Source organism: Amblyraja radiata, chromosome 3 (assembly GCF_010909765.2).
Source record: "Amblyraja radiata isolate CabotCenter1 chromosome 3, sAmbRad1.1.pri, whole genome shotgun sequence".
Lineage (NCBI taxonomy): Eukaryota > Metazoa > Chordata > Chondrichthyes > Rajiformes > Rajidae > Amblyraja > Amblyraja radiata.
Window position 1 is genome coordinate 5,805,342 of NC_045958.1, and position 24,541 is coordinate 5,829,882.

Below are 24,541 nucleotides of genomic sequence, written 5' to 3' on the forward strand. Positions count from 1 at the left end.
CTTCAGTGAGGGGAAAGGAATTGTTGATGCTTCAGATTCAACCCGAAACATCGACAATCCCTTCCCCCGACAGACACTGCTGAACACATTGAATTCCTCCAGCTAATTGTTTGTTAATTATTAGAGAGTCTTTTTTCAGAGACTGAAATTAGATTCACCCACACAAATCAAAATACATGTATCTTTGTTTCCATTTATTAAGACAAAAATTGGATTGGATTAGATTAGATTCCTTTATTGTCATTCAGACCTTTCGGTCTGAATGAAATTTTGTTGCCTGCAGTCATACATATAATAATAAACAACAAAACATACAATAAACACTAATTAACATCCACCACAGTGAGTTCACCAGGCACCTCCTCACTGTGATGGAGGCAAAAGTCTTAAAGTCTCTGTCTCTTCCCTCCTTGTTCTCCCTCTGCGCTGAGGCGATCCAGGCTTCCGTTGTTGTGACCCCGCCGGATGATGGTAAGTAAGTCCCGCGGCTCAACCGAACTCCGCGAACGGGGCGGTTCAAGCTCCGTGGCCCGGGGTGGTAGAAGCTGCCGAAGATGCCGCCCTCCAGTCCAGCGGACGCAGCTGTAGTTGTGGGAGCTCCGGAAAAACAGGTCACCAACCTGTGACCTGTGAGCTCCCGACGATGTCGTCCACTGGGCCCCGAATTCAGGTCGCCGCCGAATTACAAAGTTTATATCAAGCATTGTTGAAATAATTGACAAAATATTGCTGGTATATCATCATGTTGGACACCATTGTTGAGATATGTTACTTCATTGACCTAAACAAAAACAACAGATTTTATATTAGATGGGTTATGTAAGTAAAGAGTACTCCTCAAACTGTCCTGCAAAACCTGGCCAAATATGAAGAAACCAATCAAAAACTTTACAGTTGATTTCTAGCATTTTGTAACTTTATGATCAGATCTTTATACTATTGAGATAATCCATACCAAAAGTAATTCCATAATGCCATATTTACACAGATGTATTACATATTATTGTTGTACACAAGAAAGCCGTTAGTGAATTTGGAAATAATTTAAGGATTAAAACAAAAAGATATAAATATTACAATTTAAAAGAATCAGGAAATTATGGCTTTAGACATTGACTCTTGAAATGTTTTTGTTATTTTTACATATTAAAACTTGCATTCAGACAGTGTCTTTCAATGTCTTTACAAATTAACACATCTGTTCAAAGCCAACACAGTATTTCCAAATCTTATTTTTTTATGGAGGTGCAAGGAAATTTACCTCCAATTTGTGCAAAACAAACTTTTACAAGCAACATTGTGATATTGGAGTTCACTTAATATTTAGATCAATGGATTGGCTGCCATTATGCATGTAGTCTTCTGTATTCACTTGAAATATCTGATGGGTAGTTGTTCCAGGATTTTCAGTTTTTTTAAATTTTGTCTCCACCACATTCTCTGACAGCTCATTTCATATAACTGTTGCCCTGTAATAGCTATAACATTTCTCTGCTCTCACCTTTTCGTTTTGGACACCACACACTAGGAAAATGACTGCCTATCCATACCCTATCTATACCCCTCCATATAATAACCATATAACAATTACAGCACGGAAACAGGCCATATCGACCCTTCTAGTCCATGCCGAACACATAATCTCCCCTAGTCCCATATACCTGCGCTCAGACCATAACCCTCCATTCCTTTCCCATCCATATAACTATCCAATTTATTTTTAAATGATAAAAACGTACCTGCCTCCACCACCTTCACTGGAAGCTCATTCCACACAGCTACCACTCTCTGAGTAAAGAAGTTCCCCCTCATGTTACCCCTAAACTTCAGTCCCTTAATTCTCAAGTCATGTCCCCTTGTTTGAATCTTCCCTACTCTCAGTGGGAAAAGCTTTTCCACGTCAACTCTGTCTATCCCTCTCATCATTTTACAAACCTCTATCAAGTCCCCCCTTAACCTTCTGCGCTCCAAAGAATAAAGCCCTAACTTGTTCAACCTTTCTCTGTAACTTAGTTGCTGAAACCCAGGCAACATTCTAGTAAATCTCCTCTGTACTCTCTCTATTTTGTTGACATCCTTCCTATAATTAGGCGACCAAAATTGTACACCATACTCCAGAATTGGCCTCACCAATGCCTTGTACAATTTTAACATTACATCCCAACTTCTATACTCAATGCTCTGATTTATAAAGGCCAGCACACCAAAAGCTTTCTTTACCACCCTATCTACATGAGATTCCACTTTCAGGGAACTGTGCACAGTTATTCCCAGATCCCTCTGTTCATCTACATTCTTCAATTCCCTACCATTTACCATGTACGTCCTATTTTGATTTGTCCTGCCAAGATGTAGCACCTCACACTTATCAGCATTAAACTCCATCTGCCATCTTTCAGCCCACTCTTCCAACTGGCATAAATCTCTCTGTAGACTTTGAAACTCTACTTCATTACCCGCAACCCCACCTATCTTAGTATCATCTGCATACTTACTAATCCAATTTACCACACCATCGTCCAGATCATTGATGTACATGACAAACAACAGTGGACCCAACACAGATCCCTGTGGCACCCCACTCATCACTGGCCTCCAACCTGACAAACAACCATCCACCATTACTCTCTGGCATCTCCCATTCAGCCACTGTTGAATCCATCTTGCTACTCCACCATTAATACCCAACCATTGAACCTTCTTAACCAACCTTCCATGAGGAACCTTGTCAAAGGCCTTACTGAAGTCCATATACACAACATCCACTGCTTTACCCTCATCAATTTCCCGAGTAACATCTTCAAAAAATTCAAGAAGATTAGTTAAACATGACCTTCCAGGCACAAATCCATGTTGACTGTTCCTAATCAGACCCTGTTTATCCAGATGCTTATATATATTATCTCTAAGTATTCTTTCCATTAATTTGCCCACCACTGACGTCAAACTAACAGGTCTCATAATTCTTCGAGCTCCATATGGTTACCCTTCAGCAGTTTGCAGAAAATCAAATTGTGAAAGAAATCGGCAGGCCACCAACCTGCATTTATGTCCTAGGGTTATTGATGCTCAGATCATAAGATCCTTCCTCAATCCACAATAATCTAACACCCCCATCTCCCAAAATCCCTTCACCTTTCCATACTGACGAGAACTCTCATCCATCAATCACCTCACTGAAGCCTGCACCATGAAGAAAACACTTTTTCTCACAGAGAGTGGTGAGTCTGTGGCATTCTCTGCCTCAGAGGGCGGTGGAGGCAGGTTCTCTGGATGCTTTCAAGAGAGAGCTAGATAGGGCTCTTAAAAATAGCGGAGTCAGGGGATATGGGGAGAAGGCAGGAACGGGGCACTGATTGGGGATGATCAGCCATGATCACATTGAATGGCGGTGCTGGCTCGAAGGGCCAAATGGCCTACTCCTGCACCTATTGTCTATTATCTATTGTCTAATCACCTGATTAAAAGCCCTCTCAAACACTGACAACTCTCAAATACAAAATCATGAGAGGAATAGATCAGGTATATGCACCAAGTCGTTTGGCCAGAGTAGGGGAATCGAGGACCAGAAAACATAGGTTCAAGTTGAAGGGGAAAAGATTTATGGATTCCTATTAAATCTTTTCACACAAAGGGTGGTGGGTGTATGGAACAAGCTGCCAGAGGAGGTCGTTGAGGCTGGGACTATCCCATTGTTTAAGAAACAGTTAGACAGGTACATGGATAGGACAGGTTTGGAGGGATATGGACCAAGCGTAGGTAAGTGGGACTAGTGTAGCTGGGACGTTGGCCAGTGTGGGCGAGTTGGGCTGAAGGGTCTGTTTCGACACTGTATCACTCTATGACTATGACTATGACTGACCACTTGACCAGAGTCCTCCTTGTACCAGTCACCCTATTTCCAAATGTGTAGGAAGGAACTGCAGATGCAGATGCAACTGAAGGAACTTCACACTGAAGAAGGGACTCGACCTGAAACGTCACCCATTCCTAATCTCCAGAGATGCTGCCTGTCCCACTGAGTTACTCCGGCTTTTTGTGTCTACCTTCACCCTAGCTCCAAATCCCCCAACCACTCTTGCCCTTATCTTGTTCGGAGAAAGCCTGGCAATTGCAGGCTACCTCCTCTCACAGGCAACTGTTCCATTCACTAATCCTATGTTCTACCCCAGCCATCTCTCCCCGCATCCTACCACATGTGACTGTGGCCTCGGACATAACCGGCTTGGTTACCATCCTTCCACACAAAGAAGCGCAGCCATTGTCCCATGCAAGGCCAATTCAAAAGTTCCTGAAGCCTTCAGTATTTCTAAGTGATGTCCCATAACGATAGTAGACATTGATGTGCTTGCAGCAGTGGTTTAAAATAACTCTGCAGGCTTTGAAAGAATTCTAAGCCACTCAACATAACTTTTTAAATAATTTGCTAATTATAACCAGAATATTTATCATAGGTAACAAACATTGTGCACAGTGAAACCAGCATATTAGTGTAGCAGGTTTTATTTGCAAAGCATTCATGTATCAAAATATTTTTTTTAATATATAGACGGTTGCATCTTTCTTCTAAAGGAAGCAATGTTCTACAAGTCCTGAGGTGCTTCATTTACTCCATACAAATAGTATTGTTATGAACTTCTTTACAGCACATTTTAAGTCCAGCAAGAATGTACTTATGCTGGAGATGGAACAGAATAAAATTGAATACAGTAAACCTAGTCTTAAGCATGCTATTGCAAAATCAATTCCCTTTTCAATAAAAATCAAACTTCTCAAAAAAGTATTAAACATAGAATATATATTAATTATTTTCAGCCTTCAGTGAAGTGTTCCTTTTTAGGGGGAGTTACATGTATCAACTGGTGTCCATTCCAACACAATGAAAATTACAGCCCATTGAGTGTCACAAAAAATAAAAAATAAACTTCATGCCACTTTCTTCTGAGGATCTTATAAAGTTTTTCGGCATCTAGATTTTGTGATTGATTAAAGGGACCGATTTGATTAAATACATGTGAATAATTGTATCAAAATGCAAACAAAATTGCAATACTAAATTTGAAATGAAAACTGAGAATTCTGGATAGACTAAGCAGGACAGGTCAGGATTACTGGAGAAAGAAACAGCATTGTTGTACAAAGGGATCTTGGAAATCAAGGACAAAACTTCCTGATATTAGCAACACAAGTGGCTTTGTTTCACTAGTATTGTGGTTGTTGATTAATTGCATTTTTTGTTATTATATATTAATGGGCCAGTCCCACTTAGGCGACTTTTTAGGCGACTACAGGAGACTATTGCATTCGCCACATGGTCGCCACATGTTCGCGGGGGGTTGCCGGGGAGTCGCCTTCATGGTCGTGAGCTGTCCCCGCATTCTGGGAACTAGTCGCGGCTTCATTCTGGTCGCCGCTAATTTTTCAACATGTTGAAAATTTTTCAGAATGAAGCCGTCATGGAGAGTAGCGAGAATTCTCGTGCCGTAGGTGCAGTGGTAGTGGGTCACCAGGAGGTCGAAGGTTGTCGTCGGTTCTCGTAGGTTGTAGCCGGTGCTGACTGGTGTATTAGTATTAGTATTAGTATTAGCTGGAAGAGAACTTTACATTACGTTTATCTGGAGTATTGGATGTTGAGGGGAAACCAGATAGAGGCATGTAAAATTATGCATAGTTTGGATAGGCAATCAGAATCTTTTACTCAGGGTGGAAATGTCAAAGGCTGGAGGCATAAGTTTAAGGTTAGAGGGGGAAGTTTAAAGTCAAGATATATTTACAGTGAGATTAGTGGGTGCATGGAATGTGCTGGCTGGGTTGATAGTGGAAGTAGAATCGATAATGGTGTTTAAAGACTTTTAGATTGGCACATGGATATGTAAGGAATGAAGGAATAAAGACCACTTGCGGGCAGAGGAGTTTAACGGCATACTGTTCGGCATGGGCATTCTGGGCTGAAAGGCTATTCCTGTGCTGTGCTTTTCTGTTCTAGAATAAAACCAATTAAAAATCTTAACTCTGGTTCTTAACTTTGAATTTATCTCCCCCTCTCTCCCCCTCCCCCCCCCTCTTTCTCTCTCTCTCCCTCTCTCTCTCTCTCCCCTCATTTATTTCTGAAAAATCAATGTACATTATACTATATACCATGCTCATTTCAGTAAAAGCTTGCCAACTAGTGAGTCATGCCATCCGTGGAATTCATTGCCACAGACGTCTGTGGAGATTGTCAATGGATATTCTTAAGGTGGAGATTCTTGATTAGTATGTGTGTCAGGAGTTATGTGGAGAAGGCAGGAGAATTGGGTTGAGGGGAAAAGATAGATCAGCCATGATTGAATGGCAGAGTAAAATTGATGGGCCAAATGGCCTTATTCTGCTTCTATAACTTATGAACTAATGCAACATCCTTTAGATTGAGCAATTGAAGGTTCTGAATGATCCTTAAAGAATTAAAAAGCCAATGTGGTCTCACATGTGATGTGACGCTGATTCAAGGCTTTATTCCCAGTGTACTTGAAAGAGAGCATAGAGCATCTTACATAGAAACATAGAAAATAGGTGCAGGAGTAGGCCATTCGGCCCTTCGAGCCTGCACCGCCATTCAATATGATCATGGCTGATCATCCAACTCAGTATCCTGTACCTGCCTTCTCTCCATACCCCCTGATCCCTTTAGCCACAAGGGCCACATCTAACTCCCTCTTAAATATAGCCAACGAACTGGCCTCAACTACCTTCTGTGGCAGAGAATTCCAGAGATTCACCACTCTCTGTGTGAAATCTTATAGATGAGAAGCATGGCTCTCAAATTTAACTAGGTGAAACACAGCCCAAATCTCAGTTACAATGTTTCTGTGCTCAAATAAATTACTAATACTCACTTTCCTGAATCAAATGTGAAGATTATAGATTGGAAATTCATTTTCGGTTTCCTTGGATTAATGAGGTGTTGGAAGAGTCAAGCATAAAGTCAGAAGAACAGCTGGAGAGTAAAAGAAACAAGTTTTATGCAAAGGTCAAATAGTTTTGCCATGAGGCAGATTTTCATTTTTCACCACCTGGTTGGTCGACTATAGGCATGTTTAAGAAAGAACTGCAGATGCTGGAAAAATCGAAGGTAGACAAAAATGCTGGAGAAACTCAGCTGGTGAGGCAGTATCTATGGAGCGAAGGAATAGGTGACGTTTCGGGTCGAGACCCTTCTCCAAGGACCCAAGTAGTCTTTCCAGATGAGGCAGAGGTTCACCTGCACCTCCTCCGACCTCATCTATTGCATCCGCTGCTCTAGGTGTCAACTGCTATACATCGGTGAGACCAAGCGCAGGCTTGGCGATCGCTTCGCCCAACACCTCCGCACAGTCCGCTTTAGCCAACCTAATCTCCCGGTGGCTCAGCACTTCAACTCCTCCTCCCATTCTGAATCTGACCTTTCTGGCCTGGGCCTCCTCCACGGCCAGAGTGAGTCCCACTGCAAATTGTGGGACTCTGCAAACCCCAGCGGTATGAACATAGACTTCTCCAATTTCAGGTAACCCATGATTTCTCCCTCCTTCCCCTCCCCTTCCCAGCTCTCCCACAGCCCACTGTCTCTGCCTCTTCCTTTCTTTTTCCTTCCCCCCCTCCCATCCACACATCAGTCTGAAGAAGGGTCTCGACCCAAAATGTCACCTATTCCTTCGCTCCATAGATACTGCCTCACCTGCTGAGTTTCTCCAGCATTTTTGTCTACCTTCGCCTATAGGCATGGGTCATAGGATGGAAATCAGATGAATTCTAAATGACTGAGCAGTGTAGTTGGCCTGACTACTGCCCAGATAGTAAATGGGAAATCTATCTCTTCTGCCCCGACTATCAAATATCAATTATCTGTGCTGCTCCAAAGATTAGCCGTGCTGCATGAGAAGAGACTGCAAATATTGCCAAAAGAGGCATTAAAAGATCTAAAACAGACAACTGGAAACCAGTAAAGGACCTGTCCAACTTGGGCGACCTAATCTGCGAGTTCTGGCGAGTTTTCCCTCGACATACTCACAGCATGGTCATTACAAGGTCGTAGGAGGTCTTCGTAACTCTCCTTCATGCTCAAGAGTAGTCTCCGCGTACTCAAGGCCTCAGCTAGGTCACGGCGTTTTTTTCAATACATTAAAAAATGGCCATGAGTAAAAAAAGGTCGCCATGGAAAAAATCAATACTTTTACTCGTAGGTTTAGACGTAGTAGGTCGTAGTAGGTCGGCATGTTAGTCATAGGTGATCAAGGGTAGTCGAAGGTAGTCGAAGGGAGGTCGAAGGGAGGTCGAAGGAGGTCGTCTTCACTCTCCACTATTCGGTGTCCAATTTTCCCGAAGTTAGTCGTAAGCTAGTCGAAGCTGGTCTTCTACATAGTCGAAGGAGGTCTTCAACATGTCATTTTTTGCAAACTCTTCTAAACTCACCAATTAGGTCGCCCAAGTGGGACAGCCCCTTAAGTCTACAATCTGGAAACCTTACTTTAACTTCATGTAAATTAACTTAATGACAAAAATGTTTTATACCTCTTAACTTTTGGAATTATTCCTTGGAGATCGCTAGTCATGAAGATACTTCTCAGATGAAGTGAAGTAAATAACATCTAACATTTTCATTGTGCTAGTCATATATGAAACATTAATAGCCAGTATCATTTTCAGAGCTACTTTCACTGAAAATTTATCAATAGTATAAACACTTAACTGTTTCTCCTGCCAGGTTATGGTAGAGAAGACCAAGATGCTCTGAGAAAACTCCAGGATACTGCCTTAGATCCCATATAACCATATAACCATATAACAATTACAGCACGGAAACAGGCCATCTCGGCCCTTCTAGTCCGTGCCATATCCCTTATCACATGTGAACATCAGCCATTTTAATTTTCAGTCAATCATCAACTTTCCTTAACCATTTCAGTATAGTTTAAATGATAATTCACCTGTCATAAGGCAGAAATATTAGTTTCCTGCCAAGCTTTTAGTTTAGCCACATAAGAACATGCATAGTAATGTTGCATCAACAAATTTCTGCTATCAATGTCCCACTCAGCCTCAGCCAGGGGAAAAATAAACTTTTGATAATGTTACTTCAAATGTTCTAAATTCTGAGTTGATACGCCTGGACAGTGAAACAATACAATACAATATTTATTGTCATTTGAGCCTCAGCACCGTTTCCACAGCCATACAAACAAAGACAAATTCCTACAGACATACACACAATTTAATTCACACAAACATCCATCACACAATGAACCCACTGTGATGGAAGGCAAAGTCTTTTCTCTCCCCTGTTCTCCATTTCTCTCCCGATGTCCAAGCCCCAGGCGGGCGATGATAAGTCCCACGGCCATTTTAGGCCGTGCCGGGCGATTTACGGCCCCGCTCCCGGTCTAAAAGTCACAATGTTGGAGCCCCCAGCGGGCGCTGTAATGTCCCACGGCCTTGAAGCCGCGCCGGGCGATGTACGGCCCTGCTCCGGATCGTTCCAACCCCGCGACACGGGCTGGAGAAGTCGCGTTGCGGGAGCTCCGGGAAGCGGTCTCTCCACCCGGACCCGCAAGCTCCCGATGTCCCAGTCCACCGGACCTGCGGCTGCGTTGCTGGAGCCTCCGAGCCCCAGGAGTCGAGTCGCAGCAGCGAGTCACCACCGCTCCCCACGGTCCGAGGCCGGCCAGCCCCACGATGGTGAGTAGTCCGCAGCCTCCCGAGCCCCCGGGTCGTTCAGGTTGGAGGCCGCACCACGGTGCTAGGCCCCAACGACAACGGAGACCCGACAGGGAAAAGGTCGGGTCTCCCGGACAGGGAAGAGATTTTAAACAGTTTCCCCCCCCCCCCTCCCCCCACATATACACATTTAAAACCAGTATTAAAAAACACCAACACTACATTTAACTAGACAAAAAAAAAAAAAAGACAGAAAGGCTGTTGGGGTCGCTGCAACGGATGAGCCGCGCCGCCTTAGAGATAGAAACTGTCCAAAAGCTACAATTCCACTTATAGCATCGGGTTTTAGAGATGGCTTGGTGATTTATTGTTTTATTTCCTTTCTGCTGAATCTCTGCTAATCTCACACCATGTGCACTGTACTAAAAGGCCAAGCTGTCCATTTGGGAGGAGCCATCTTGGGGAACGGCTGCTAACCAGCAGCCGTCCGTTTAATTCGCTTTTTTTAAAGGTTTTGAGTAAGTCCTGTGTTTCGTCCGTTGGAGCAAATGGACTTTTTAATGTGGGGGGTAGGGGGCAATTTTACTTCTAGGTCCCTACCTGGTCGGTGAGGCAGCTTTTTCTCCGGGCTGCCCGTCGACCCGTCCTCGCGGCCTACCAGCGGGCTTGGAGCGCCGTTTCCTGGCGGGGACCGCCCAGCACCTCGGCCTCGGTGGCGGCACAGCGCTGGAGCGCCATCGCGGAGCGGAGCGGGCGATGCCTTGCCTGGGTCGCCGCGCTGGATCGACGCGCTGGAGCTCCGGTGAGCTGTGACCGCCGAGTTCAACACCACCGGGCTGCGGGTCTGCGGAGCGGACGGCGCCGACTTCAACATCGGGAGCCTGGGAGCTCCAAACCGGCGCGGCCTTGTTGGCTTCGGAAGCTGCGGTCTCCAGCTAGGAAGCAGCCGTTCCAGGTGGCCCAGCCGCTGAGAGGACTCTCCCGACGCCGGGGCAAGACCACCCGGTGAGAACGGCCAGGAACATCGGGCCTCCGTAGAGGCAATAGGCCTCAATAGGCCTGACTTTGGGTGAATTTGGGGTTGGGGACTGGGCATTGTGCCTTCCCCCACAGTGGTATCCATTGTGGGGGGATGATTTTTATGTCTGTACGTAATCCTGTTAGTCTTTGTCCAAGATGGCTGTCGTGAAGGGAGAGTGGACGCTGGCGCGCTTTAGCTGCCGCTGCTCTCTTTTCACATTGTGTTTTTGATTTTTTGTTTTTGAACTGAATTCTGTTTTTAATTTGTGTTTCTGTGATGTCTTTTTTATTTATTTGATTCTGATTATATGTTTTTTATTCCTGTTAATCTCTGTAAGGTGTCCTTGAGATGTCTGAAAGGCGCCCAAAAATAAAATTTATTATTATTCTTATTATTATTTCTAAGCCTACCAGTGATCTATTACCATTTCCTTACTTGCACGTCAATCTTTTCTCTGATTTCAACTTATCTTTTATTAAAAAGTAGAAAGTTGGAAATCTGAAATATCAACAGAATATATTGATGATTCTCAGCAGGTTGGACAGTATCTGCGGAGAGAGTTACATTTCAGATCAATGGCTGTTCATCAGAACGGGGAAAGTGATCAGCTCCTAAACCCTGTAACAAGTATACCTGATCTGTGATGCAATTCTTTCCAATTAGAATTTCTCTGCCTGCTTCTTTCAACCACTAGCTCTTTACCCTGCTTCTAAAGCACCAAGTCATAGAAACATAGAAACATAGAAAATAGGTGCAGGAGTAGGCCATTTGGCCCTTCGAGCCTGCACCGCCATTCAATATGATCATGGCTGATCATCCAACTCAGTTTCCTGCACCTGCCTTCTCTCCATACCCCTGATCCCTTTAGCCACAAGGGCCACATCTAACTACCTCTTAAATCCAGCCAATGAACTGGCCTCAACTACATTCTGTGGCAGATAATTCCACAGATTCACCACTCTGTGTGTGAAAAATGATTTTCTCATCTCGGTCCTAAATGACTTCCCTCTTATCCTTAAACTGTGACCCCTTGTCCTGCACTTCCCCAACATCGGGAATAATCTTCCTGCATCTAGCCTGTCCAACCCCTTAAGAATTTTGTAAGTTTCTATAAGATCCCCCCTCAATCTTCTAAATTCTAGCGTCATCTCTAAACCCCGATGCTATGTGGAATTGTAGCTTTTGGACAGTTTCTCTGTCCAGGCGTCTCATCTCAGAATTTAGAACATTTGAAGTAACATTATCAAAAGTTTATTTTCCCCTGGCCGAGGCTGAATGGGTCATTGATAGAGGATGTACTTCAAATATATTCTTCATTCTGTTGTGCTCTCTCTGTCTCATTTAGACCATAGGGTTCCGAGCAATATTTATTCACAACATGCCAATACTAAATTGATCAATGAGGATTAATCAATTATTACTGACATTTCAATTCACTTTTGCCTTAAAAACTAATACAGGTGCACAACCTTTTATCCGAAGATCCAAATAACGAAAACCTCCGAATAGCGGACATTTTTTCGGTCCTTGAAGAAAGGTCCTTGAAAACGTTCACCGAGGGCGGCCCGCAGAGGTGACAGCGGAACCTCCGGTCGGTCCTCGAAGAAAGGGGAACTAAATCCCCATTCATAAAAGAGAAGGTGAGGGTATATTGCGCGGGAGGGTTAATAATTGACAATATGCTGCTGCCTGCCCGCTGAGTTAAAAAGTTCCCACGGTAGACTCACGATACACAGTGTATCGTGAGTCTTGCGTGGGAACTTTTTAACTCAGCGGGCAGGCAGCAGCAGATTGTCGCTCCCTTCAGTTTCACCCCACCTACACCCCTCTGCTTCCCGGCCATGTGTGTGACCCCTTCCCTCCCCTCTCCAGCTCCCCGCTCATTGCACCGGCGCGGGGGCTTTGCACTGTCTTCACGTCGGCGATGACAGCAGGTCAGTGCCAGTCACCGGAGACATCAGGACCAACGGGACACCGACCCCCAGGCCCACTGCAAGCACGGAGATCCCAGAGACCCACAGCCAGCAGCAGCCCAGCCCCGTTCCAACTCCAGAGGAAAACTGCAAACTGGCCGGAGACGTCAGGACCACCAGAAGCCGTTCCCCGAGCTGCGCCCCCTCATCGAGACACCGACCCCCAGGCCCACTGCAAGCACGGAGATCCCAGAGACCCACAGCCAACAGCAGCCCAGCCCAGCCCCGCTCCAACTACAGAGGAACCTGGGTTGCGGATGACGGGGCGCAGCTCGGGGCATCGTAGGGGCCCATCGGGGAGCGGGTTCCTGTTGGTCCTGACGTCTCCGGCCACCTGCCATCCTCCGGGAACTGTAGCACCCTTGCAGGAGAGTGGGGTTGTTTGCAGTTGCAGAGGAAGGGGGCAAGGGCGGTACAGTTCCCAGTCTCAGCTCCAGTCCAGGGGGGTGGCCGGAGACGTCAGGACCAACGGGACACCGACCCCCAGGCCCACTGCAAGCACGGAGATCCCAGAGACCCACAGCCAGCAGCAACTCCAGCCCAGCCCCGCTCCAACTCCAGAGGAACATGTAGGGGCAGAAGCTGATGGTGTGCAAGGTACGTCTTGTTCTTGGGGTGGCGGATGAGGGGGCGCAGCTCGGGCTGTGGGCAAACTGCCACTTGTCGCCGTAGCGGCCCATCGGGGAGCGGATTCCTCTGGAGTTGGAGGGGGAGGGGGGTATCGTGCTGTTTGGTCGCCCCCTGCTACCCCAGGGACAGGGAGACACAGCGGCTTTTTAGACTGGTGGGCAATCAGTTCCAAAGTTCTGCCCACACAGTCAGTACACCTCTCCTACACTGCATTTCATACAAACATTTATTCTGCAAGAAAAAACTACATTGAAGACTGAAACTCGCGACCGAGTAACTGCCGGGATCAAGGCGCAAACTCGCGACCTTGCGGATATGAGCCGAGCACTCTACCACTGAGCCAGCCATTAAAATCTACGCTAAAAATTTTCCATTCCGAAGGCCGACAAATTCTGAATTACGAAAAGTGTCTGGTCCCAAGGCTTTCGGATAAAAGGTTGTGCACCTGTAGCTGGAAAGAATAGCTCAAACTTGTATCAATGATGTAGCTAATGCATTATTTATATGATTTACCCCTTGTTCTGGACTTCCCCAACATCGGGAATAATCTTCCTGCATCTAGCCTGTCCAACCCCTTATGAATTTTGTAAGTTTCTATAAGATCCCCCCTCAATCTTCTAAATTCTGTATTTCTGTATTTTCCTTTGGATCATTTTTCTCCAAAATAATGTTTAAATTGAAAATTTGGAAATTATATTCATACTATGTGAGTGGATTGTGTGGTGTTAGCAGGATACTTTGACAGTCCCTGGACTGGAGTTCAAACTTGTACCAACCCAAGAATATAATTCTTTGCTTGTCCTCTCAAGCATAATAAGAGTAAATCTTTCTCAGGTAGGCAGCCTGTTAGTAGCAAGGGTACACAGTGCTGAACACCAGAGTCCCATCTATTCACAATCTACATCAATGGTTTGGCTGAGGAGAACAAATCCGTCAGGTCAATCAGTCTGAAAAAGGTTCCTGACCCAAAATGTCAAATATCCATGTTCTCCTGAGATGCTGCCTGACCTGCTGAGTTACTCCAGCTCAGTATGGAGTAACTCAGGAGTTACCGGCATGGAGTAGACAAGTTGAGTGTCTTTCTTCCATACTATAACTTTATGGGCATTCTGTGACATTTACTTGCAGTGCACTTGAGATAGAGTAAATCAAATTCTGTGACTACCATTGCTCCAGCCAGCTCAGTATAATGATTTATGACGTTGCTAGCTGTTCCAGTTGACTGCTTGACTGCGACTCTGTTCTCACCACTGAGCCCGTTTTATTCTGTGTTTTGAACTATGAAAATCAGTATCGCCCATTCACTGTGAACTGTCAATGGAACTGGTGTGTTACAATGCTGAAAACTATATTCTGCACTCTGTATCTATCCCTTTGCTTTATCTCTTGTACTTGAGTTTGACGTGATTGTATTTACGTGGAGTAGATCTGATCGGTTTGGATAGCATGAAAAACAAAGCTTTGTGCCTCAGTGCATATAACAATAATAAACTCTGAACCAGCTTCATCACAAGCTGGGTAGCACAATGGCACTGCGGTAGAGTTGCTGCCTTATAGTGCCAGAGACTGCGTTCAATCCTGACTACTATGGCTCTTTATATGGAGTTTGTTTGTTCATCCTGTGACCATGTGGGTTTTATCCAGTTGCTCCAGTTCCCTCCCACACTCCAAAGACCTTACAGGTTTGTAGGTTAATAGGCTTTAGTGAAATTGTAAAATTGTCGTTAGTGTGTGGGATAGTGTACAGGTGATCGCTGGTCGGTGGGGACGCAGTGGGCCAAAGGGGCATGTTTCAGCACTGAAGTGTAAAACTCCATCTCACTCCAATTCCTCTTCAAACTTCTCTGCTTCCCAGTTCAGCCAAAAGGAATTATGACCCGAAATGTTAACTGTGTTTCTTTTCCCACAGATGTGCCTTGACCTGTTGAGTATTTCCAGCATGTTGTGTTTTTGTTTCTTCTTCAACCTGCATCAGGAACCATCTTTCCCTTCAGAATACAGATGGCTATATTTAAGCCTTTTTAATGGCATCATAGGAATTGTTCAATATGACTTCTTAATTATTCAATAGGGGTCCAAACATGATGTTTCCTTTTCCAAACTGAAAATATTTCCGTTATTCATCTTCAGTTCCCACAGCTCACCATTCCCTTTCAAGGATGGTCCATTCTAACAATAGGTAAAATCATAGATTGGCAGTTACATCAAGCATTATATTTATTCCAACATATGTAACTTTTATAGTTACAAATATTTCCTGAATATGTCTTCAATTGCACTGCTTTTCCGGAGAGATAATGCTTAATGTATGGCACAAAACCAAGCAGACGGCTACAGTTTTGATCTTTATACTGTTGTGCTGTGTTTTGAAAACTTGATTCATCTGGGTTTCATTTCATTTTACCAAACTACAGCATGTAAACGATATATATATCAGATTACCCATTATTCTCAGTTATGCAATGAAATTTAATGTGGCCATCTGACCTCAACTTAGGCTCTAACCTGCTGGTTGCTGCACTATGATTCTTACATTGACATCGAAAGGCAATGGTCATTAAGAAAGTGGATTGAATTACCATATCCTATACCTCCCCCCCCCCCCCCCAAGCAAACAAAAATAAAAGGAAATGCAGCAGATATTGCAAATATAAAAGAAAAACAAAAAATACGCAAACAAAAATTTAGCTGCTTAGCAACATCTGTAGAAGGAGAAGTGGAGTTATGGGGCTGTCCCACTGTACAAGTTCACCCAAGAGCTCTACCGAGTTTAAAAAAAAACAAACTCGTGGAAGCACGTAGAATGTACGTAGCTGGTACGTCGGAGCTCAGGACGTCTCTTAGCGGCTTGTAACGCTAGCGGAAGGTACTCAGGAAACGCGGTAAGCTTGGGAAGACTCGGGAAGATTTTTCAACATGTTGATAAATGTCCACGAGAGCCCCAAGGACCTACGAGCGGCTATTACCATAATTCACTGAGTTCGAATCAGAGGAAACTCGGGAAAACTCTTGAATTAACTCGTACAGTGGGACAGCCCCATTAATATTTCAGGTCGAAGATCTTTCATCAGATCCTTCATCAGATGCTGCTGACCTGTTATCTACTTCTAGCTACCTCTTGCACTAAACACTATTCCCTTATCAAGTGTCTATACACTGTAAATGGATCGATTGTCATGACACACTGGCCTTTGTGCATCCCCAATCCTGGGCTTTACACTCTTCACTTCAATTTAATGTTTCATGTACCTTGTGTTTTATGACTGTTGGCAGACCAATTTCCCTCCTGGGATAAATAAAGTACTATCGTATCTTATTGTATCGTATATTATATGCATTGTCTTTCTGCTGACAGGATAGCACACAACAAAAGCTTTTTACTGTACCTCGGTATACATGACAATAAACCGCACTGAACTGAACTAAACTGAATGCATACAGGATTTTCTGTGTTTATTTCTCTTTTCTCTGGGACTGGTTAGATGACAATGGCATACTCCACTAAAACAGTGTGAGCCATTTGGGAAAGATGAAGCTCTTTTCTATTTAACAGTCACCTCTATCAAAGTTACTATCGGACACACTTTGTCAAAGGAAAGCTCAGATACACGGAGTAACTTTGATTAAATCGTTTCATCAGTCAATTCACAAACCTCTACCTCTCGGAGCTCTGATAACAAACTCACCAAAGCTGCACCATAATGGAAGGTTTTATTTAATGGCACAGAAATAATCACTGATTGACTCACCAAATTTCCGATTTCATCTTGCAGACTGATATCTTTCACTTAGCTCTAACGGTATAGGTTGAGGTACTGATGCAATTACCATATTTATAAAAGGGGGATCCACAGCTCTTTGAGATTGAATAAATAGATCAGGATGTTGCATGTCTCTAATCCGAGTTCAATGAAGAGGATAAAGGGCCTGTCCCACGAGCATGTTACTCCATGCGGCAAGCGCGACCTAACCAGAAGCGGGGGCCGCGCGGAGGTCGAGTGAGTGACATGAAGTGCGAGCGAAGTCCGCGGGACGTACGGCGTCGAGGCGGCTGCGGGCCGGCAGGCCGTTGCTGCGCGGAATTTTTGAACATGGTCAGTTTTTCGGAGCCCCGCGGGATGTCGGGACCAGCTCCGCCCAACTCCATACGGCTCCGGCGATCGAAGTGGGACGGGCCCCGCGAGGCCGTACGGCTCAAGCGACCACGTTAGGTCGTGCTTGCCGCATGGAGTCGCTTAGGTTGCGCTTGCCGCATGGAGTCGCATGCTCGTGGGACAGGGCGCTTAGGTCGCGCTTGCCGCATGCAGGTCGCAGGCCCGTGGGACAGGCCCTTAACTTTCTTCACTTTAGCTGCTGCGCATTCTAATTCTAAGATATGACTGGCCTGAATAAAAAATCCCCACACACAAATATACAAAGTACAAATGCAAGCATGCAACATTCCCCAAGGCTGCCCATCTCCCCTCCCCCAACACAACCCCTGCCAATTCAGGGCAATTAGTTATGTCAGTTGAATCACTTGACCTATTGAACCATCAGCATCATGTTATTGAACATAATCCCTATATATACAAAACTTCCTGGGGCCCTGTAAACTGCTTTGCTACCATGGACATGATTGCCTTGCACAACTATCTGTGTGCAAATTGTGCCAGTGAGTGCTCAGTGTAGCACTGGCTTTTGTAAACATGATCGCGCCTTCATTACCAGCCCACAATGCTCCCATAACAATCCCGAGAGAACGACAAATATCACTCCCACAGTTGCAGTATGGGCATTTGGAACCACCCTTGACACAGAAACTAATGCAGGCCTCCTGCCTAGTTCATCAGAAACAGGAGCTGATGTCGGCCTTTTGACACTCAACCCTTTTCTGACTTTCAGCAAGAGTGTGGCTGTTCTGATTGTGTTGTCTGCTTCTTTTGTCGGCCTGCACCCATAATCTTCAACTCCCTAAAGGTTTAAAATGTGTCTCTCCTGGCATGTATAATTCTAAAGATTCATGAGCCTCTGAGAGACGTTCCTTCTCCTGAAGAAAGTGAATGGCATGTTGGCCTTTATAACAAGAGGAGTTGAGTATAGGAGCAAAGAGGTCCTTCTGCAGTTGTATAGGGCCCTAGTGAGACCACACCTGGAGTATCGTGTGCAGTTTTGCTCCCCTAATTTGAGGAAGGACATTCTTGCTATTGAGGGAGTGCAGCGTAGGTTTACAAGATTAATTCCCGGGATGGCGGGACTGTCATATGCTGAGAGAATGGAGCAGCTGGGCTTGTACACTCTGGAGTTTAGTAGGATGAGAGGAGATTTTATTGAAACATATAAGTTTATTAAGGGTTTGGACACACTAGATGCGGGAAACATGTTCCAGATGTTGGGGGAGTCCAGAACCAGGGGCCACAGTTTAATAATAAGGGGTAAGCCATTTAGAGCGGAGACGAGGTAACACTTTTTCTCACAGAGAGTTGTGAGCCTGTGGAATTCTCTGCCTCAGAGGGCGGTGGAGGCCGATTCTCTGGATACTTTCAAGAGAGAGCTAGATAGGGCTCTTAAAGATAGCGGCGTCCGGGGATATGGGGAGAAGGCAGGAACGGGGTACTGAAACATAGAAATATAGAAAATAGGTGCAGGAGTAGGCCATTCGGCCCTGATCATCCAACTCAGTATCGTGTACCTGCCTTCTCTCCATACCCCCTGATCCCTTTAGCCACAAGGGCCACTTCTAACTCCCTCTTAAATATAGCCAATGAACTGGCCTCAACTACCTTCTGTAGCAGAGAATTCCAGAGATTCACCACTCTCTGTGTAAAAAATGTTTTTTCTCATCTTGGTCCTAAAAGACTTCCCCCTTATCCTTAAACTGTGACCCCTTATTCTGGACTTCCCCAACATTGGGAACAATCTTCCTGCATCTAGCCTGTCCAACCCCTTAAGAATTTTTTTTATTTTTTATTTTTTTAAATTTATTTTTATTTTTTTATTTATTTTTAAAATATTTTTTTTAAATTAGAAGTACAGTAAATTACATTAATACACATCACATATATCTTATTACATTTGTTGTACCACTTCGTTTTTCGAGCTTCAATAGGTAGAAATAAAAGAAGTAAGGAAAGTGAGCAATAATCGTGAAGGTGCAGGAAAGTGTTGAGAGAAGAAAGCCCCTTGGTATTAGAAGAGACTGGGAACAAGAACCAGCTATAAAAATTTCAAAAGAGAGCTGGGATAAACACTTACTATATGTGCATAAATGCTCGATCAACGTACGCACTGCTCTAATTCAATTTAAAACATTACATAGACTATATTATTCAAAAACTAAAATAAGTAAACTTTTCCCCAATGTCTCACCCACTTGTGATAAATGTCAGTCACAAGAAGCTACCATAGCGCACTCTTTTGTTTTTTGTATTAAAATCCAAAAATTCTGGAACTAAATATTTGAAATCTTCACAAAATTAATTAAAATAAAACTTGTACCAAAAGCAGAATGGATCATTTTTGGAATATCGGAAGGTAACCCCGAATTAAACGTGTTTCAAAAGAACTTACTTAATTACGGGCTAATAATGGGGAAAAAAGCTTAGACTCAAATTTTGGAAAAATGCTCCAATACCAACAATAAAAATGTGGATTTCAAACATGTTCGAAACACTACACTTGGAAGAGATGAGACTCCTAGCAGGCAAAGCAGACCACTTCCAAAAGACGTGTTCTGCATTTATGGAACTATTACAAGTATAAGGTGCAATAGTAATTTAAAATATAAATGGTACCAGGATCTGGTAACGGGGGTATAAAATAAAAAATAAAAAATAAAAATACGGTTGGTACATCCTTTTTTGCGGAGTTTTGTGTTATAATAGAGCGATTGTTTTTTGTTTTTTTTCTTTTCTTTCTAGGGTCTATTTTCTTTCTTTACTTCCTTCTCTAACTTCTTCCCCCTTAAAATTTTTGTAAGTTTCTATAAGATCCCCCCTCAATCTTCTAAATTCTAGCGAGTACAAGCCGAGTCTATCCAGTCTTTCTTCATATGAAAGTCCTGCCATCCCAGGAGTCAGTCTGGTGAACCTTCTCTGTACTCCCTCTATGGCAAGCATGTCTTTCCTTAGACTAGGAGACCAAAACTGTACGCAATTGAATGGCGGTGCTGGCTCGAAGGGCCGATTAGCCTACTCCTGCACCTATTGTCTATTGTCTATTGTCCTCTCCTTTTGAATACCAACCCTGCATTCTGAAACCATGCCTCTGAGATTCTTCAGACTGAAGAAGGGTCTCGACCCAAAACGTCACCAGTTATTTCTCTCCAGAGATGCTGCCTGTCTCGCTGAGTTACTCCTCCTTTTAGTGTCCATCCATGGCAGATACTATTTCCCTAACCTTACACTCATCCCTGGAACATCTGGATAACAAAGACATCCATATCAGACTTCTACATATTGACTATAACATCGCTTTTAATGCCATATTTCTCCCCAAACTCATCTGCAAACCCTTAGACATAGACATCCTGGGATGTCAGGACTTTCATATGATTCCTGGGATGTCAGGACTTTCATATGAAGAAAGACTAGATAGACTCGGCTTGTACTCGCTAGAATTTAGAAGATTGAGGCGGGATATTATAGAAACTTACAAAATTCTTAAGGGGTTGGACAGGCTAGATGCAGGAAGATTGTTCCCGGTGTTGGGGAAGTCCAGAACAAGGGCTCACAGTTTAAGGATAAAGGGGAAATCTTTTAGGACCGAGATGAGAAAAACATCTTTCACACAGAGAGTGGTGCATCTCTGGAATTCTCTGCCACAGAAGGTAGTTGAGGCTAGTTCATTGGCTATATTTAAGAGGGAGTTAGATGTGGCCCTTGTGGCTAAAGAGATCAGGGGGCATGGAGAGAAGGCAAGTACAGGATACCGAGTTGGACGATCAGCCATGATCATATTGAATGGCGGTGCAGGCTCGAAGGGCCGAATGGCCTACTCCTGCACATATTTTCTATGTTTCTATGTTTCTCTAATTCAGCTGGACTCATCTCTGCAGCTGGATCTTCGACTTCTTGACCCAAAGATCACTGTCAATGTTCCAAGGTAATTCTCAACACCAGCGTCCAGCAAGGTTGTGTATTCAGCCCTATACTTGCTACACACTCAAAATTGTGTAGCCAAATCCCTGCTCTAGCCATATTTACATGTTTGCAGATGAGTTCATCACATAAACCAGCCTCCCCCCAATGACTCCGAATACAATTCACGCTATCCTGGGAAAGCAGCCAAAATAACTAAAGATCACTCACACCCTGATCATTCTCCCACCAGGCAAAAGATACAATAGTTAAGGGCCTGTCCCACTTATGCAACCTTTACAGGCATCTGCCGGCACCTGTCATAGGTCGCCAAAATTTTCAACATGTTGAAAATTCAGCGGCGACCAGAAAGACGCTACGAATCTTTGGAGACCTCTCACGACCATACAGGTGACCCCTGGCGACATGTTGCGGGTGACCTCTCACGACCATAGGAGACCTCTCACAACCATACAGCCTATGGTCGTGAGAGGTCTCCAAAGAGTTGTAGCGTCTTTCTGGGCGCCGCTGAATTTTCAACATTTTCAACTATGACGTGTGCCAGCAGTCGCCTATAAAGGTCGCGTAAGTGGGACAGGCCCTTTACAATGCACTCAAATACACCTGGATAATTTCCGACTTTCCCCAACCATTTCTTGACCTCACTATCTCCATCGCAGGTGATAGACTACTGACCGACATCCACTATAAACTCACTGACTCCCATGGCTATCTGGACTACACTTCTTCCCACCCTGCTTCGTGTAAGGAATCCACCTCCTACTCCCAATTCCTCTGTCTATGCCGCATCTGCACCCCGGATGAGGTGTTCCACACCAGGGCATCGGAGATGTCCTCATTCTTCAGGGAACGGGGGTTCCCCTCTTCTACTATAGATGAGGCACTCACCAGGGTCTCTTCTATACCCCGAGACTCTGCTCTCACTCCCCATACCCCCCCACTTGTAACAAGGGCAGACTCCCCCTTGTCCTCAACTTCCACCCTACCAGCTGTCACATACAACAAATAATCCTCCGACATTTTCGCTACCTCCAACGGGATCCCACCACTGGCCACATCTTCCCATCTCCTCCCCTGTTGGCTTTCCGCAGAGACCGCTCTCTCCGTAACTTCCTGGTCAATTCGTCTCTTCCCACCCTAACCACCCCCTCTCCGGGCGCTTTCCCTTGCAATCGCAGGAAATGCTACACTTGTCGCTTGACCTCCCCCCTTGACTCCATTCAAGGACCCAAGCAGTCGTTCCAGATGCGGCAGAGGTTCACCAGCACCTCCTCCAACCTCATCTATTGCATCCGCTGCTCTAGGTGTCAGCTGCTCTACATCGGTGAGATCAAATGTAAGCTTGGCGATCGTTTCTCCGAACACCTCCGCTCGGTTCACAATAACCAACCTGATCTCCCGGTGGCTCAGCACTTCAACTCCCCTGCCCATTCTGAATCCAACATTTCTGTCCTGGGCCTCCTCCACGGCCAGAGTGAGGACCACCGTAAATTGGAGGAGCAGCATCTCATATTTCACTTGGGCAGTTTACACCCCAGCGGTATGAACATTGACTTCTCCAATTTCAGGTAGTCACTACTTTCTCCTCCCCTTCTCAGCTCTCCCTCAGCCCACTGTCTCCGCCTCTTCCTTTCTTCTTCCCCACCCCCCCCCCCCCCACCCTCACATCAGTCTGAAGAAGGGTCTCGACCCGAAACGTTGCCTATTTCCTTCGTTTCATAGATGCTGTTGCACCCGATGAGTTTCTCCAGCATTTTTGTCTACCTTTGAAAGCACTACCACCAGATTCAGGAGCAGCTTCATCCTCACTGTTATCTTGAATGGATCTCTCTTATACCACGGATGAATTCCTGATCTTCCAATCTACCCCGCAGTGGCTTTGACATTTTTTATCTGCACTTTCTCTGTAGCCGCAACACTGTGTTCTTTAATCTGTTTCTTTTATCTTTGGCACTACCTGATGTACTCATGTATGGTATGATTTGCCTGGATAGGATGCAAAACAAAGTTTTTCACTGTGTCTTAGTACAGGTGACACCAGTAAATCAATACCAGTTTGTGATGAATTACCAGCAACAATAAGCAAAACCAAGTCAAATCATCTAGACAATGCATGTTGGGCACTCAGTAGCTGAAAACTTGTTCCTTCCATCACCAATCTCTTCTAATTAATCCCCACCAATCTATCCAAAGCAGAGTAGTCACAACACATGCATATACAATATTAATGAATTACAATGCAGGTAGTGTTCCAACTTTGAACTGCCTGCTTATTTCAAAAAGCTTTAAGGGCCTGTCCTACAAGCATGCGACCTGCATGCGGCAAGCGCGACCAAACCGGAAGCATGGGCGCGGAGGTCAAGTGACTGACGTGAAGTTCGAGCGAAGTCCGCTGGAAGTTCGCGCGTGACGTACGGCATCAAGACGCTGCGTCCGGCGTCGAGACGCTGCGTATGCCCGTCGAGGCGGTGCGTACGGCGTCGAGGTGGCTGCGGGCTGGCAGGCCGTTGCCGCGCGGAATTTTTGAACACGGTCAGTTTTTCGGAGCTCCGCGCGATGTCGGGACCAGCTCCGCACAAGTCCATACGGCTCCTGCGATCGAAGTGGGACCGACCGGCCACGTTAGTTCGCGCTTGCCGCATTGAGTCGCATGCTCGTGGGACAGGCTTTTTACTGCCTTCCCAGAACTACCTGTACTATTGATTGACTGGACACATCAGCAGGGTGCCAATATCATGAGTGGCTCGGTTTATTTAAAGATCGGCAACACTGCAAATTGCTAGCCTTTGCCTCTTTTAAAAGGGAGCTGTATTGAAAGCAGCAGCACATGCAGTCGATAAGGGAATCTGAATTGCAAAACATTGCGGAATGACAAAGCCTGGGAGAGGGGGAGGATTCCAAAGTTTCCAGACGCTGCTCAGGAAGTCTTGTTAAGAGAGACATTGTCAGAGGGCAAGAGAACTGTGAAAACTGTAACGTCCAGGTTCAGGAACAGCTTCTTCCCTCCAGCAATTATGCTATTAAACACTACAACCTCAAATAAGCTCTGGACTACATAGATTGTTATTATTGCATTATTATTGTTTGTTTGTATTTTATGTGTATGTATGGCGTGTGTGTGTAAAAACACACACTGAACCTCTTTTTTCTAAATTATTATATTGTTTACT

The 24,541-nt window shown here is 44.8% G+C and overlaps 1 long non-coding RNA gene across 3 annotated transcripts in view; it reads right to left on the minus strand.

Annotated features, from left to right (window-relative positions):
• Positions 1–594: 594 nt before the first annotated feature.
• The window catches only part of LOC116970764, a 290,449-nt gene continuing 266,502 nt past the window's right edge, over positions 595–24,541 (minus strand). The window contains exons 6-7 of one of the 3 annotated variants that reach the window (XR_004411308.1): positions 6,876–6,976; positions 595–781 (exon numbers count right to left, since the gene is read on the minus strand). This is a non-coding gene — a long non-coding RNA (uncharacterized LOC116970764). The remainder of the gene's footprint in view (positions 782–6,875; positions 6,977–24,541) is intronic. The other 2 variants (XR_004411306.1, XR_004411307.1) reach the window with 2 other exon arrangements.